General features: G+C 33.8%; 9 non-coding genes across 9 annotated transcripts; 3 read left to right on the top strand and 6 right to left on the bottom strand.

The window, feature by feature from the left end:
• Positions 1-1,610: 1,610 nt before the first annotated feature.
• TRNAQ-UUG (transfer RNA glutamine (anticodon UUG)) lies at positions 1,611-1,682 on the bottom strand. Its single transcript has one exon. It is a non-coding gene; the product is annotated as a tRNA-Gln (tRNA).
• A 1,547-nt stretch (positions 1,683-3,229) lies between these two features.
• Positions 3,230-3,301, top strand: TRNAQ-CUG (transfer RNA glutamine (anticodon CUG)). Its single transcript has one exon. It is a non-coding gene; the product is annotated as a tRNA-Gln (tRNA).
• An 826-nt stretch (positions 3,302-4,127) lies between these two features.
• TRNAQ-UUG (transfer RNA glutamine (anticodon UUG)) lies at positions 4,128-4,199 on the bottom strand. Its single transcript has one exon. It is a non-coding gene; the product is annotated as a tRNA-Gln (tRNA).
• Positions 4,200-5,746: 1,547 nt separating this feature from the next.
• Positions 5,747-5,818, top strand: TRNAQ-CUG (transfer RNA glutamine (anticodon CUG)). Its single transcript has one exon. It is a non-coding gene; the product is annotated as a tRNA-Gln (tRNA).
• Positions 5,819-6,644: 826 nt separating this feature from the next.
• TRNAQ-UUG (transfer RNA glutamine (anticodon UUG)) lies at positions 6,645-6,716 on the bottom strand. The gene has a single exon. It is a non-coding gene; the product is annotated as a tRNA-Gln (tRNA).
• Positions 6,717-8,263: 1,547 nt separating this feature from the next.
• On the top strand, positions 8,264-8,335 carry TRNAQ-CUG (transfer RNA glutamine (anticodon CUG)). Its single transcript has one exon. It is a non-coding gene; the product is annotated as a tRNA-Gln (tRNA).
• An 826-nt stretch (positions 8,336-9,161) lies between these two features.
• On the bottom strand, positions 9,162-9,233 carry TRNAQ-UUG (transfer RNA glutamine (anticodon UUG)). The gene has a single exon. It is a non-coding gene; the product is annotated as a tRNA-Gln (tRNA).
• A 2,439-nt stretch (positions 9,234-11,672) lies between these two features.
• Positions 11,673-11,744, bottom strand: TRNAQ-UUG (transfer RNA glutamine (anticodon UUG)). The gene has a single exon. It is a non-coding gene; the product is annotated as a tRNA-Gln (tRNA).
• A 2,445-nt stretch (positions 11,745-14,189) lies between these two features.
• Positions 14,190-14,261, bottom strand: TRNAQ-UUG (transfer RNA glutamine (anticodon UUG)). The gene has a single exon. It is a non-coding gene; the product is annotated as a tRNA-Gln (tRNA).
• Between the last annotated feature and the right edge of the window lie 1,354 nt (positions 14,262-15,615).

Raw genomic sequence — 15,615 nt, 5'->3', positions numbered from 1 at the left:
CATTTCTACTATCTGAATGATACCGTCATTGTGGTTCTCTAGGTTTGATTTAAGAAAACATCTCTTTCAAAATGTGCTATATTCGCCTTATCAATAGTGTGGAAATCTTCAAAAAGGAATGCTGGGAATCAGCCCTCTGAAATGCATGTGAGAAAAACAGGATAGGATTTTGTAATGTCACACTATTTTGTCTAGGAATGTGATGTAAAAGTATTATAAAGTTCGTATTTCTGTAACTTGTTCAAGCTGTTGGACATTTTGAAAGGAGTCAATATTTGTCTCTTTCAACCTACTGGTGTTGGATTGGAGCTATCAATAAACAAAGATGACAGAAATGGAAAAGGTCAAGAGTAGTAAAGAAGTACCTCAAAGAATTGGACTGGTACCTTTGCATGCAAAGTCCAAAGTGCCAACCATTGCTCTTTGGAGCCACCCATGTGAGAGACAGAGAAATGGATGTAGTAGTTTGGAAATGTAGAATGTTTTAATATTCTTCAGTCAAAGATGATCATTATTTTGTAAATTGCATGTCCTGATAAACGTTTGCACATTTAACACTGTTATGGAGAATGTAGCTGAAAAGAATCAAATCACATTATCGCTCTTTACACTATGAGCATTCAACTGAGATATCTTTTCATCAATGTAAGAAAAGCCCCCGCACTGATGCGCTCTCTTTTGTCTCAATGGAAAAAGCCCTCATGTATGGCGGGGTTCCATGGTGTAATGGTTAGCACTCTGGACTCTGAATCCAGCGATCCGAGTTCAAATCTCAGTGGGACCTGCTTGAATTATGAGATTTAATATTTCACTAATTTCTTAGAATTTGGACTTGGAAAAACATAACGTCAAAGCTTTATTCTGAAACTTATCAACGTATAAGTATGTATCTATGTATACATGGCTATATCCATCTAGATAGCGATAATACAATATAAAGCAATGAATTAATCATAAACATAAGTACAGAAGCTGAAAACTAAAAACTGTTCTTTCCCATCCACAATTTGAGCAAGAGGTTCTTTTTCTTTCTCATCTGTATGATCAGTAATAAGATAGTTAATTTTGCTGATTTCTTATCTGACAACATTCTTGACTTACACAGTGCATTTAATTGTGCATTTCTTTGAAAGAGGAATTCAGATTAATACATCTGACATGTCTTTCGAAAGATTCTACTTCATGGTTATGGATTTACTTTAGAAAAACAGAGTGTAAATATCTGTGTGTCTGAATTTCAAGATTGTTATTTAAAAGTTCATCTCTTCTGCCCCCAAAATACACAATTTGATTCCTCAAGTTTTCTTTTAATGAAGGTTTTCCAATTAAAAAAGTTCCTTGTTCCCCTTATCAATAACAGTAAGATTTAAACAAGTAATATCTTGCATCAGCCCCTTGTGATGAGTTTGAGAAAACAGAGTCAGCTCACAAAATGTCTCATTATTTTGAGCCATTTAATTTCCATGTTTTCTAAAAGTTCTATAATTTGCTCACATCAAATCGACTTTTAAAATACAATCAATAAATTAATGTTTCACTCTACCCGTGTTAGATTTATGATATTTATGAATACACTTGACAGAAAAAGATTTGGTCATAACTCATGAAAGTGGTCCCACTGAGATTTGAACTCGGATCCTTGGATTCAAAGTCCAAAGTGCTAACCATTACACCATGGAACCTCCCATGTGACAGGGGAGCAAATTGCTGCAGCAATGTGGACATTTCACATTTTTTATTTTCTACAGTCAAAGACAAACAGAATTGTATTACTTTTCTATTCTGTTCAACTTTTGCCCATTGAACTATGTTAGGGAAGTATGTTGCACAAAGGACTCAAGTAACGCTATGACTCTGTTGAACAGTACTTTTTATGTGAGATAAGATTTTGCAATAAAAATTAAGATTTCCCTGTGAATGCAATCTCTTCTGTCAAAACGGAAAGCTCAACCTGGTACAGGTGGGTTGATGGTGTTATGCTTGTCAATCTGGACTCTGAAAACAGGGATCTAAGTACAAAGCTCAGTGGGACTTATCTAAACTTTACGATTTTGTTTCCATTCAGTTCTTAGAAGTATTAATTGGAAAAACATCTCATTTACTTATAAACTTGTACGTATCAACTTATATGTATGTATCTCCCTATATATCGCTATATGTCTATGTATATTTATCGGAAAATATAAATATATACATTAGAAAAATACATATAATTAATAGAGGTGAAAGTAATGAACAGTTGTTGGCTCTCCGCATTTGAAACATGAGCGCCTTCTCCTTCCTCTTCTATATGTCCTGAAATTGAGATAGTCACTTTTTAATCAATTTTGATCTAACAACATAGTTGATTTGTACAAAGCATATCATACGATCTGTGAATAATTTTAAAAAAGAAAATTAGATCAGTACCTTTGAGGCCTCCAAGCAAAAGCTTATATTTCATGATTGCAGATCGACTGTTGAAAATCAGCATGAGAAATGTTTTATTTCACAACTTCCATACTAATATACAAAAAACATTTCTACTATCTGAATGATACCGTCATTGTGGTTCTCTAGGTTTGATTTAAGAAAACATCTCTTTCAAAATGTGCTATATTCGCCTTATCAATAGTGTGGAAATCTTCAAAAAGGAATGCTGGGAATCAGCCCTCTGAAATGCATGTGAGAAAAACAGGATAGGATTTTGTAATGTCACACTATTTTGTCTAGGAATGTGATGTAAAAGTATTATAAAGTTCGTATTTCTGTAACTTGTTCAAGCTGTTGGACATTTTGAAAGGAGTCAATATTTGTCTCTTTCAACCTACTGGTGTTGGATTGGAGCTATCAATAAACAAAGATGACAGAAATGGAAAAGGTCAAGAGTAGTAAAGAAGTACCTCAAAGAATTGGACTGGTACCTTTGCATGCAAAGTCCAAAGTGCCAACCATTGCTCTTTGGAGCCACCCATGTGAGAGACAGAGAAATGGATGTAGTAGTTTGGAAATGTAGAATGTTTTAATATTCTTCAGTCAAAGATGATCATTATTTTGTAAATTGCATGTCCTGATAAACGTTTGCACATTTAACACTGTTATGGAGAATGTAGCTGAAAAGAATCAAATCACATTATCGCTCTTTACACTATGAGCATTCAACTGAGATATCTTTTCATCAATGTAAGAAAAGCCCCCGCACTGATGCGCTCTCTTTTGTCTCAATGGAAAAAGCCCTCATGTATGGCGGGGTTCCATGGTGTAATGGTTAGCACTCTGGACTCTGAATCCAGCGATCCGAGTTCAAATCTCGGTGGGACCTGCTTGAATTATGAGATTTAATATTTCACTAATTTCTTAGAATTTGGACTTGGAAAAACATAACGTCAAAGCTTTATTCTGAAACTTATCAACGTATAAGTATGTATCTATGTATACATGGCTATATCCATCTAGATAGCGATAATACAATATAAAGCAATGAATTAATCATAAACATAAGTACAGAAGCTGAAAACTAAAAACTGTTCTTTCCCATCCACAATTTGAGCAAGAGGTTCTTTTTCTTTCTCATCTGTATGATCAGTAATAAGATAGTTAATTTTGCTGATTTCTTATCTGACAACATTCTTGACTTACACAGTGCATTTAATTGTGCATTTCTTTGAAAGAGGAATTCAGATTAATACATCTGACATGTCTTTCGAAAGATTCTACTTCATGGTTATGGATTTACTTTAGAAAAACAGAGTGTAAATATCTGTGTGTCTGAATTTCAAGATTGTTATTTAAAAGTTCATCTCTTCTGCCCCCAAAATACACAATTTGATTCCTCAAGTTTTCTTTTAATGAAGGTTTTCCAATTAAAAAAGTTCCTTGTTCCCCTTATCAATAACAGTAAGATTTAAACAAGTAATATCTTGCATCAGCCCCTTGTGATGAGTTTGAGAAAACAGAGTCAGCTCACAAAATGTCTCATTATTTTGAGCCATTTAATTTCCATGTTTTCTAAAAGTTCTATAATTTGCTCACATCAAATCGACTTTTAAAATACAATCAATAAATTAATGTTTCACTCTACCCGTGTTAGATTTATGATATTTATGAATACACTTGACAGAAAAAGATTTGGTCATAACTCATGAAAGTGGTCCCACTGAGATTTGAACTCGGATCCTTGGATTCAAAGTCCAAAGTGCTAACCATTACACCATGGAACCTCCCATGTGACAGGGGAGCAAATTGCTGCAGCAATGTGGACATTTCACATTTTTTATTTTCTACAGTCAAAGACAAACAGAATTGTATTACTTTTCTATTCTGTTCAACTTTTGCCCATTGAACTATGTTAGGGAAGTATGTTGCACAAAGGACTCAAGTAACGCTATGACTCTGTTGAACAGTACTTTTTATGTGAGATATGATTTTGCAATAAAAATTAAGATTTCCCTGTGAATGCAATCTCTTCTGTCAAAACGGAAAGCTCAACCTGGTACAGGTGGGTTGATGGTGTTATGCTTGTCAATCTGGACTCTGAAAACAGGGATCTAAGTACAAAGCTCAGTGGGACTTATCTAAACTTTACGATTTTGTTTCCATTCAGTTCTTAGAAGTATTAATTGGAAAAACATCTCATTTACTTATAAACTTGTACGTATCAACTTATATGTATGTATCTCCCTATATATCGCTATATGTCTATGTATATTTATCGGAAAATATAAATATATACATTAGAAAAATACATATAATTAATAGAGGTGAAAGTAATGAACAGTTGTTGGCTCTCCGCATTTGAAACATGAGCGCCTTCTCCTTCCTCTTCTATATGTCCTGAAATTGAGATAGTCACTTTTTAATCAATTTTGATCTAACAACATAGTTGATTTGTACAAAGCATATCATACGATCTGTGAATAATTTTAAAAAAGAAAATTAGATCAGTACCTTTGAGGCCTCCAAGCAAAAGCTTATATTTCATGATTGCAGATCGACTGTTGAAAATCAGCATGAGAAATGTTTTATTTCACAACTTCCATACTAATATACAAAAAACATTTCTACTATCTGAATGATACCGTCATTGTGGTTCTCTAGGTTTGATTTAAGAAAACATCTCTTTCAAAATGTGCTATATTCGCCTTATCAATAGTGTGGAAATCTTCAAAAAGGAATGCTGGGAATCAGCCCTCTGAAATGCATGTGAGAAAAACAGGATAGGATTTTGTAATGTCACACTATTTTGTCTAGGAATGTGATGTAAAAGTATTATAAAGTTCGTATTTCTGTAACTTGTTCAAGCTGTTGGACATTTTGAAAGGAGTCAATATTTGTCTCTTTCAACCTACTGGTGTTGGATTGGAGCTATCAATAAACAAAGATGACAGAAATGGAAAAGGTCAAGAGTAGTAAAGAAGTACCTCAAAGAATTGGACTGGTACCTTTGCATGCAAAGTCCAAAGTGCCAACCATTGCTCTTTGGAGCCACCCATGTGAGAGACAGAGAAATGGATGTAGTAGTTTGGAAATGTAGAATGTTTTAATATTCTTCAGTCAAAGATGATCATTATTTTGTAAATTGCATGTCCTGATAAACGTTTGCACATTTAACACTGTTATGGAGAATGTAGCTGAAAAGAATCAAATCACATTATCGCTCTTTACACTATGAGCATTCAACTGAGATATCTTTTCATCAATGTAAGAAAAGCCCCCGCACTGATGCGCTCTCTTTTGTCTCAATGGAAAAAGCCCTCATGTATGGCGGGGTTCCATGGTGTAATGGTTAGCACTCTGGACTCTGAATCCAGCGATCCGAGTTCAAATCTCGGTGGGACCTGCTTGAATTATGAGATTTAATATTTCACTAATTTCTTAGAATTTGGACTTGGAAAAACATAACGTCAAAGCTTTATTCTGAAACTTATCAACGTATAAGTATGTATCTATGTATACATGGCTATATCCATCTAGATAGCGATAATACAATATAAAGCAATGAATTAATCATAAACATAAGTACAGAAGCTGAAAACTAAAAACTGTTCTTTCCCATCCACAATTTGAGCAAGAGGTTCTTTTTCTTTCTCATCTGTATGATCAGTAATAAGATAGTTAATTTTGCTGATTTCTTATCTGACAACATTCTTGACTTACACAGTGCATTTAATTGTGCATTTCTTTGAAAGAGGAATTCAGATTAATACATCTGACATGTCTTTCGAAAGATTCTACTTCATGGTTATGGATTTACTTTAGAAAAACAGAGTGTAAATATCTGTGTGTCTGAATTTCAAGATTGTTATTTAAAAGTTCATCTCTTCTGCCCCCAAAATACACAATTTGATTCCTCAAGTTTTCTTTTAATGAAGGCTTTCCAATTAAAAAAGTTCCTTGTTCCCCTTATCAATAACAGTAAGATTTAAACAAGTAATATCTTGCATCAGCCCCTTGTGATGAGTTTGAGAAAACAGAGTCAGCTCACAAAATGTCTCATTATTTTGAGCCATTTAATTTCCATGTTTTCTAAAAGTTCTATAATTTGCTCACATCAAATAGACTTTTAAAATACAATCAATAAATTAATGTTTCACTCTACCCGTGTTAGATTTATGATATTTATGAATACACTTGACAGAAAAAGATTTGGTCATAACTCATGAAAGTGGTCCCACTGAGATTTGAACTCGGATCCTTGGATTCAAAGTCCAAAGTGCTAACCATTACACCATGGAACCTCCCATGTGACAGGGGAGCAAATTGCTGCAGCAATGTGGACATTTCACATTTTTTATTTTCTACAGTCAAAGACAAACAGAATTGTATTACTTTTCTATTCTGTTCAACTTTTGCCCATTGAACTATGTTAGGGAAGTATGTTGCACAAAGGACTCAAGTAACGCTATGACTCTGTTGAACAGTACTTTTTATGTGAGATAAGATTTTGCAATAAAAATTAAGATTTCCCTGTGAATGCAATCTCTTCTGTCAAAACGGAAAGCTCAACCTGGTACAGGTGGGTTGATGGTGTTATGCTTGTCAATCTGGACTCTGAAAACAGGGATCTAAGTACAAAGCTCAGTGGGACTTATCTAAACTTTACGATTTTGTTTCCATTCAGTTCTTAGAAGTATTAATTGGAAAAACATCTCATTTACTTATAAACTTGTACGTATCAACTTATATGTATGTATCTCCCTATATATCGCTATATGTCTATGTATATTTATCGGAAAATATAAATATATACATTAGAAAAATACATATAATTAATAGAGGTGAAAGTAATGAACAGTTGTTGGCTCTCCGCATTTGAAACATGAGCGCCTTCTCCTTCCTCTTCTATATGTCCTGAAATTGAGATAGTCACTTTTTAATCAATTTTGATCTAACAACATAGTTGATTTGTACAAAGCATATCATACGATCTGTGAATAATTTTAAAAAAGAAAATTAGATCAGTACCTTTGAGGCCTCCAAGCAAAAGCTTATATTTCATGATTGCAGATCGACTGTTGAAAATCAGCATGAGAAATGTTTTATTTCACAACTTCCATACTAATATACAAAAAACATTTCTACTATCTGAATGATACCGTCATTGTGGTTCTCTAGGTTTGATTTAAGAAAACATCTCTTTCAAAATGTGCTATATTCGCCTTATCAATAGTGTGGAAATCTTCAAAAAGGAATGCTGGGAATCAGCCCTCTGAAATGCATGTGAGAAAAACAGGATAGGATTTTGTAATGTCACACTATTTTGTCTAGGAATGTGATGTAAAAGTATTATAAAGTTCGTATTTCTGTAACTTGTTCAAGCTGTTGGACATTTTGAAAGGAGTCAATATTTGTCTCTTTCAACCTACTGGTGTTGGATTGGAGCTATCAATAAACAAAGATGACAGAAATGGAAAAGGTCAAGAGTAGTAAAGAAGTACCTCAAAGAATTGGACTGGTACCTTTGCATGCAAAGTCCAAAGTGCCAACCATTGCTCTTTGGAGCCACCCATGTGAGAGACAGAGAAATGGATGTAGTAGTTTGGAAATGTAGAATGTTTTAATATTCTTCAGTCAAAGATGATCATTATTTTGTAAATTGCATGTCCTGATAAACGTTTGCACATTTAACACTGTTATGGAGAATGTAGCTGAAAAGAATCAAATCACATTATCGCTCTTTACACTATGAGCATTCAACTGAGATATCTTTTCATCAATGTAAGAAAAGCCCCCGCACTGATGCGCTCTCTTTTGTCTCAATGGAAAAAGCCCTCATGTATGGCGGGGTTCCATGGTGTAATGGTTAGCACTCTGGACTCTGAATCCAGCGATCCGAGTTCAAATCTCGGTGGGACCTGCTTGAATTATGAGATTTAATATTTCACTAATTTCTTAGAATTTGGACTTGGAAAAACATAACGTCAAAGCTTTATTCTGAAACTTATCAACGTATAAGTATGTATCTATGTATACATGGCTATATCCATCTAGATAGCGATAATACAATATAAAGCAATGAATTAATCATAAACATAAGTACAGAAGCTGAAAACTAAAAACTGTTCTTTCCCATCCACAATTTGAGCAAGAGGTTCTTTTTCTTTCTCATCTGTATGATCAGTAATAAGATAGTTAATTTTGCTGATTTCTTATCTGACAACATTCTTGACTTACACAGTGCATTTAATTGTGCATTTCTTTGAAAGAGGAATTCAGATTAATACATCTGACATGTCTTTCGAAAGATTCTACTTCATGGTTATGGATTTACTTTAGAAAAACAGAGTGTAAATATCTGTGTGTCTGAATTTCAAGATTGTTATTTAAAAGTTCATCTCTTCTGCCCCCAAAATACACAATTTGATTCCTCAAGTTTTCTTTTAATGAAGGCTTTCCAATTAAAAAAGTTCCTTGTTCCCCTTATCAATAACAGTAAGATTTAAACAAGTAATATCTTGCATCAGCCCCTTGTGATGAGTTTGAGAAAACAGAGTCAGCTCACAAAATGTCTCATTATTTTGAGCCATTTAATTTCCATGTTTTCTAAAAGTTCTATAATTTGCTCACATCAAATAGACTTTTAAAATACAATCAATAAATTAATGTTTCACTCTACCCGTGTTAGATTTATGATATTTATGAATACACTTGACAGAAAAAGATTTGGTCATAACTCATGAAAGTGGTCCCACTGAGATTTGAACTCGGATCCTTGGATTCAAAGTCCAAAGTGCTAACCATTACACCATGGAACCTCCCATGTGACAGGGGAGCAAATTGCTGCAGCAATGTGGACATTTCACATTTTTTATTTTCTACAGTCAAAGACAAACAGAATTGTATTACTTTTCTATTCTGTTCAACTTTTGCCCATTGAACTATGTTAGGGAAGTATGTTGCACAAAGGACTCAAGTAACGCTATGACTCTGTTGAACAGTACTTTTTATGTGAGATAAGATTTTGCAATAAAAATTAAGATTTCCCTGTGAATGCAATCTCTTCTGTCAAAACGGAAAGCTCAACCTGGTACAGGTGGGTTGATGGTGTTATGCTTGTCAATCTGGACTCTGAAAACAGGGATCTAAGTACAAAGCTCAGTGGGACTTATCTAAACTTTACGATTTTGTTTCCATTCAGTTCTTAGAAGTATTAATTGGAAAAACATCTCATTTACTTATAAACTTGTACGTATCAACTTATATGTATGTATCTCCCTATATATCGCTATATGTCTATGTATATTTATCGGAAAATATAAATATATACATTAGAAAAATACATATAATTAATAGAGGTGAAAGTAATGAACAGTTGTTGGCTCTCCGCATTTGAAACATGAGCGCCTTCTCCTTCCTCTTCTATATGTCCTGAAATTGAGATAGTCACTTTTTAATCAATTTTGATCTAACAACATAGTTGATTTGTACAAAGCATATCATACGATCTGTGAATAATTTTAAAAAAGAAAATTAGATCAGTACCTTTGAGGCCTCCAAGCAAAAGCTTATATTTCATGATTGCAGATCGACTGTTGAAAATCAGCATGAGAAATGTTTTATTTCACAACTTCCATACTAATATACAAAAAACATTTCTACTATCTGAATGATACCGTCATTGTGGTTCTCTAGGTTTGATTTAAGAAAACATCTCTTTCAAAATGTGCTATATTCGCCTTATCAATAGTGTGGAAATCTTCAAAAAGGAATGCTGGGAATCAGCCCTCTGAAATGCATGTGAGAAAAACAGGATAGGATTTTGTAATGTCACACTATTTTGTCTAGGAATGTGATGTAAAAGTATTATAAAGTTCGTATTTCTGTAACTTGTTCAAGCTGTTGGACATTTTGAAAGGAGTCAATATTTGTCTCTTTCAACCTACTGGTGTTGGATTGGAGCTATCAATAAACAAAGATGACAGAAATGGAAAAGGTCAAGAGTAGTAAAGAAGTACCTCAAAGAATTGGACTGGTACCTTTGCATGCAAAGTCCAAAGTGCCAACCATTGCTCTTTGGAGCCACCCATGTGAGAGACAGAGAAATGGATGTAGTAGTTTGGAAATGTAGAATGTTTTAATATTCTTCAGTCAAAGATGATCATTATTTTGTAAATTGCATGTCCTGATAAACGTTTGCACATTTAACACTGTTATGGAGAATGTAGCTGAAAAGAATCAAATCACATTATCGCTCTTTACACTATGAGCATTCAACTGAGATATCTTTTCATCAATGTAAGAAAAGCCCCCGCACTGATGCGCTCTCTTTTGTCTCAATGGAAAAAGCCCTCATGTATGGCGGGGTTCCATGGTGTAATGGTTAGCACTCTGGACTCTGAATCCAGCGATCCGAGTCCAAATCTCGGTGGGACCTGCTTGAATTATGAGATTTAATATTTCACTAATTTCTTAGAATTTGGACTTGGAAAAACATAACGTCAAAGCTTTATACTGAAACTTATCAACGTATAAGTATGTATCTATGTATACATGGCTATATCCATCTAGATAGCGATAATACAATATAAAGAAATGAATTAAACATAAGTACAGAAGCTGAAAACTAAAAACTGTTCTTTCCCATCCACAATTTGAGCAAGAGGTTCTTTTTCTTTCTCATCTGTATGATCAGTAATAAGATAGTTAATTTTGCTGATTTCTTATCTGACAACATTCTTGACTTACACAGTGCATTTAATTGTGCATTTCTTTGAAAGAGGAATTCAGATTAATACATCTGACATGTCTTTCGAAAGATTCTACTTCATGGTTATGGATTTACTTTAGAAAAACAGAGTGTAAATATCTGTGTGTCTGAATTTCAAGATTGTTATTTAAAAGTTCATCTCTTCTGCCCCCAAAATACACAATTTGATTCCTCAAGTTTTCTTTTAATGAAGGCTTTCCAATTAAAAAAGTTCCTTGTTCCCCTTATCAATAACAGTAAGATTTAAACAAGTAATATCTTGCATCAGCCCCTTGTGATGAGTTTGAGAAAACAGAGTCAGCTCACAAAATGTCTCATTATTTTGAGCCATTTAATTTCCATGTTTTCTAAAAGTTCTATAATTTGCTCACATCAAATCGACTTTTAAAATACAATCAATAAATTAATGTTTCACTCTACCCGTGTTAGATTTATGATATTTATGAATACACTTGACAGAAAAAGATTTGGTCATAAGTCATGAAAGTGGTCCCACCGAGATTTGAACTCGGATCCTTGGATTCAAAGTCCAAAGTGCTAACCATTACACCATGGAACCTCCCATGTGACAGGGGAGCAAATTGCTGCAGCAATGTGGACATTTCACATTTTTTATTTTCTACAGTCAAAGACAAACAGAATTGTATTACTTTTCTATTCTGTTCAACTTTTGCCCATTGAACTATGTTAGGGAAGTATGTTGCACAAAGGACTCAAGTAACGCTATGACTCTGTTGAACAGTACTTTTTATGTGAGATAAGATTTTGCAATAAAAATTAAGATTTCCCTGTGAATGCAATCTCTTCTGTCAAAACGGAAAGCTCAACCTGGTACAGGTGGGTTGATGGTGTTATGCTTGTCAATCTGGACTCTGAAAACAGGGATCTAAGTACAAAGCTCAGTGGGACTTATCTAAACTTTACGATTTTGTTTCCATTCAGTTCTTAGAAGTATTAATTGGAAAAACATCTCATTTACTTATAAACTTGTACGTATCAACTTATATGTATGTATCTCCCTATATATCGCTATATGTCTATGTATATTTATCGGAAAATATAAATATATACATTAGAAAAATACATATAATTAATAGAGGTGAAAGTAATGAACAGTTGTTGGCTCTCCGCATTTGAAACATGAGCGCCTTCTCCTTCCTCTTCTATATGTCCTGAAATTGAGATAGTCACTTTTTAATCAATTTTGATCTAACAACATAGTTGATTTGTACAAAGCATATCATACGATCTGTGAATAATTTTAAAAAAGAAAATTAGATCAGTACCTTTGAGGCCTCCAAGCAAAAGCTTATATTTCATGATTGCAGATCGACTGTTGAAAATCAGCATGAGAAATGTTTTATTTCACAACTTCCATACTAATATACAAAAAACATTTCTACTATCTGAATGATACCGTCATTGTGGTTCTCTAGGTTTGATTTAAGAAAACATCTCTTTCAAAATGTGCTATATTCGCCTTATCAATAGTGTGGAAATCTTCAAAAAGGAATGCTGGGAATCAGCCCTCTGAAATGCATGTGAGAAAAACAGGATAGGATTTTGTAATGTCACACTATTTTGTCTAGGAATGTGATGTAAAAGTATTATAAAGTTCGTATTTCTGTAACTTGTTCAAGCTGTTGGACATTTTGAAAGGAGTCAATATTTGTCTCTTTCAACCTACTGGTGTTGGATTGGAGCTATCAATAAACAAAGATGACAGAAATGGAAAAGGTCAAGAGTAGTAAAGAAGTACCTCAAAGAATTGGACTGGTACCTTTGCATGCAAAGTCCAAAGTGCCAACCATTGCTCTTTGGAGCCACCCATGTGAGAGACAGAGAAATGGATGTAGTAGTTTGGAAATGTAGAATGTTTTAATATTCTTCAGTCAAAGATGATCATTATTTTGTAAATTGCATGTCCTGATAAACGTTTGCACATTTAACACTGTTATGGAGAATGTAGCTGAAAAGAATCAAATCACATTATCGCTCTTTACACTATGAGCATTCAACTGAGATATCTTTTCATCAATGTAAGAAAAGCCCCCGCACTGATGCGCTCTCTTTTGTCTCAATGGAAAAAGCCCTCATGTATGGCGGGGTTCCATGGTGTAATGGTTAGCACTCTGGACTCTGAATCCAGCGATCCGAGTCCAAATCTCGGTGGGACCTGCTTGAATTATGAGATTTAATATTTCACTAATTTCTTAGAATTTGGACTTGGAAAAACATAATGTCAAAGCTTTATACTGAAACTTATCAACGTATAAGTATGTATCTATGTATACATGGCTATATCCATCTAGATAGCGATAATACAATATAAAGAAATGAATTAATCATAAACATAAGTACAGAAGCTGAAAACTAAAAACTGTTCTTTCCCATCCACAATTTGAGCAAGAGGTTCTTTTTCTTTCTCATCTGTATGATCAGTAATAAGATAGTTAATTTTGCTGATTTCTTATCTGACAACATTCTTGACTTACACAGTGCATTTAATTGTGCATTTCTTTGAAAGAGGAATTCAGATTAATACATCTGACATGTCTTTCGAAAGATTCTACTTCATGGTTATGGATTTACTTTAGAAAAACAGAGTGTAAATATCTGTGTGTCTGAATTTCAAGATTGTTATTTAAAAGTTCATCTCTTCTGCCCCCAAAATACACAATTTGATTCCTCAAGTTTTCTTTTAATGAAGGTTTTCCAATTAAAAAAGTTCCTTGTTCCCCTTATCAATAACAGTAAGATTTAAACAAGTAATATCTTGCATCAGCCCCTTGTGATGAGTTTGAGAAAACAGAGTCAGCTCACAAAATGTCTCATTATTTTGAGCCATTTAATTTCCATGTTTTCTAAAAGTTCTATAATTTGCTCACATCAAATCGACTTTTAAAATACAATCAATAAATTAATGTTTCACTCTACCCGTGTTAGATTTATGATATTTATGAATACACTTGACAGAAAAAGATTTGGTCATAAGTCATGAAAGTGGTCCCACCGAGATTTGAACTCGGATCCTTGGATTCAAAGTCCAAAGTGCTAACCATTACACCATGGAACCTCCCATGTGACAGGGGAGCAAATTGCTGCAGCAATGTGGACATTTCACATTTTTTATTTTCTACAGTCAAAGACAAACAGAATTGTATTACTTTTCTATTCTGTTCAACTTTTGCCCATTGAACTATGTTAGGGAAGTATGTTGCACAAAGGACTCAAGTAACGCTATGACTCTGTTGAACAGTACTTTTTATGTGAGATAAGATTTTGCAATAAAAATTAAGATTTCCCTGTGAATGCAATCTCTTCTGTCAAAACGGAAAGCTCAACCTGGTACAGGTGGGTTGATGGTGTTATGCTTGTCAATCTGGACTCTGAAAACAGGGATCTAAGTACAAAGCTCAGTGGGACTTATCTAAACTTTACGATTTTGTTTCCATTCAGTTCTTAGAAGTATTAATTGGAAAAACATCTCATTTACTTATAAACTTGTACGTATCAACTTATATGTATGTATCTCCCTATATATCGCTATATGTCTATGTATATTTATCGGAAAATATAAATATATACATTAGAAAAATACATATAATTAATAGAGGTGAAAGTAATGAACAGTTGTTGGCTCTCCGCATTTGAAACATGAGCGCCTTCTCCTTCCTCTTCTATATGTCCTGAAATTGAGATAGTCACTTTTTAATCAATTTTGATCTAACAACATAGTTGATTTGTACAAAGCATATCATACGATCTGTGAATAATTTTAAAAAAGAAAATTAGATCAGTACCTTTGAGGCCTCCAAGCAAAAGCTTATATTTCATGATTGCAGATCGACTGTTGAAAATCAGCATGAGAAATGTTTTATTTCACAACTTCCATACTAATATACAAAAAACATTTCTACTATCTGAATGATACCGTCATTGTGGTTCTCTAGGTTTGATTTAAGAAAACATCTCTTTCAAAATGTGCTATATTCGCCTTATCAATAGTGTGGAAATCTTCAAAAAGGAATGCTGGGAATCAGCCCTCTGAAATGCATGTGAGAAAAACAGGATAGGATTTTGTAATGTCACACTATTTTGTCTAGGAATGTGATGTAAAAGTATTATAAAGTTCGTATTTCTGTAACTTGTTCAAGCTGTTGGACATTTTGAAAGGAGTCAATATTTGTCTCTTTCAACCTACTGGTGTTGGATTGGAGCTATCAATAAACAAAGATGACAGAAATGGAAAAGGTCAAGAGTAGTAAAGAAGTACCTCAAAGAATTGGACTGGTACCTTTGCATGCAAAGTCCAAAGTGCCAACCATTGCTCTTTGGAGCCACCCATGTGAGAGACAGAGAAATGGATGTAGTAGTTTGGAAATGTAGAATGTTTTAATATTCTTCAGTCAAAGATGATCATTATTTTG

The sequence above is a fragment of the Lissotriton vulgaris genome, unplaced genomic scaffold (assembly GCF_964263255.1).
Source record: "Lissotriton vulgaris unplaced genomic scaffold, aLisVul1.2 SCAFFOLD_714, whole genome shotgun sequence".
Taxonomy (NCBI): Eukaryota; Metazoa; Chordata; class Amphibia; order Caudata; family Salamandridae; genus Lissotriton; species Lissotriton vulgaris.
Note: the sequence above shows the minus strand (reverse complement) of the source record. Positions and strands in the feature narration are given on the sequence as shown.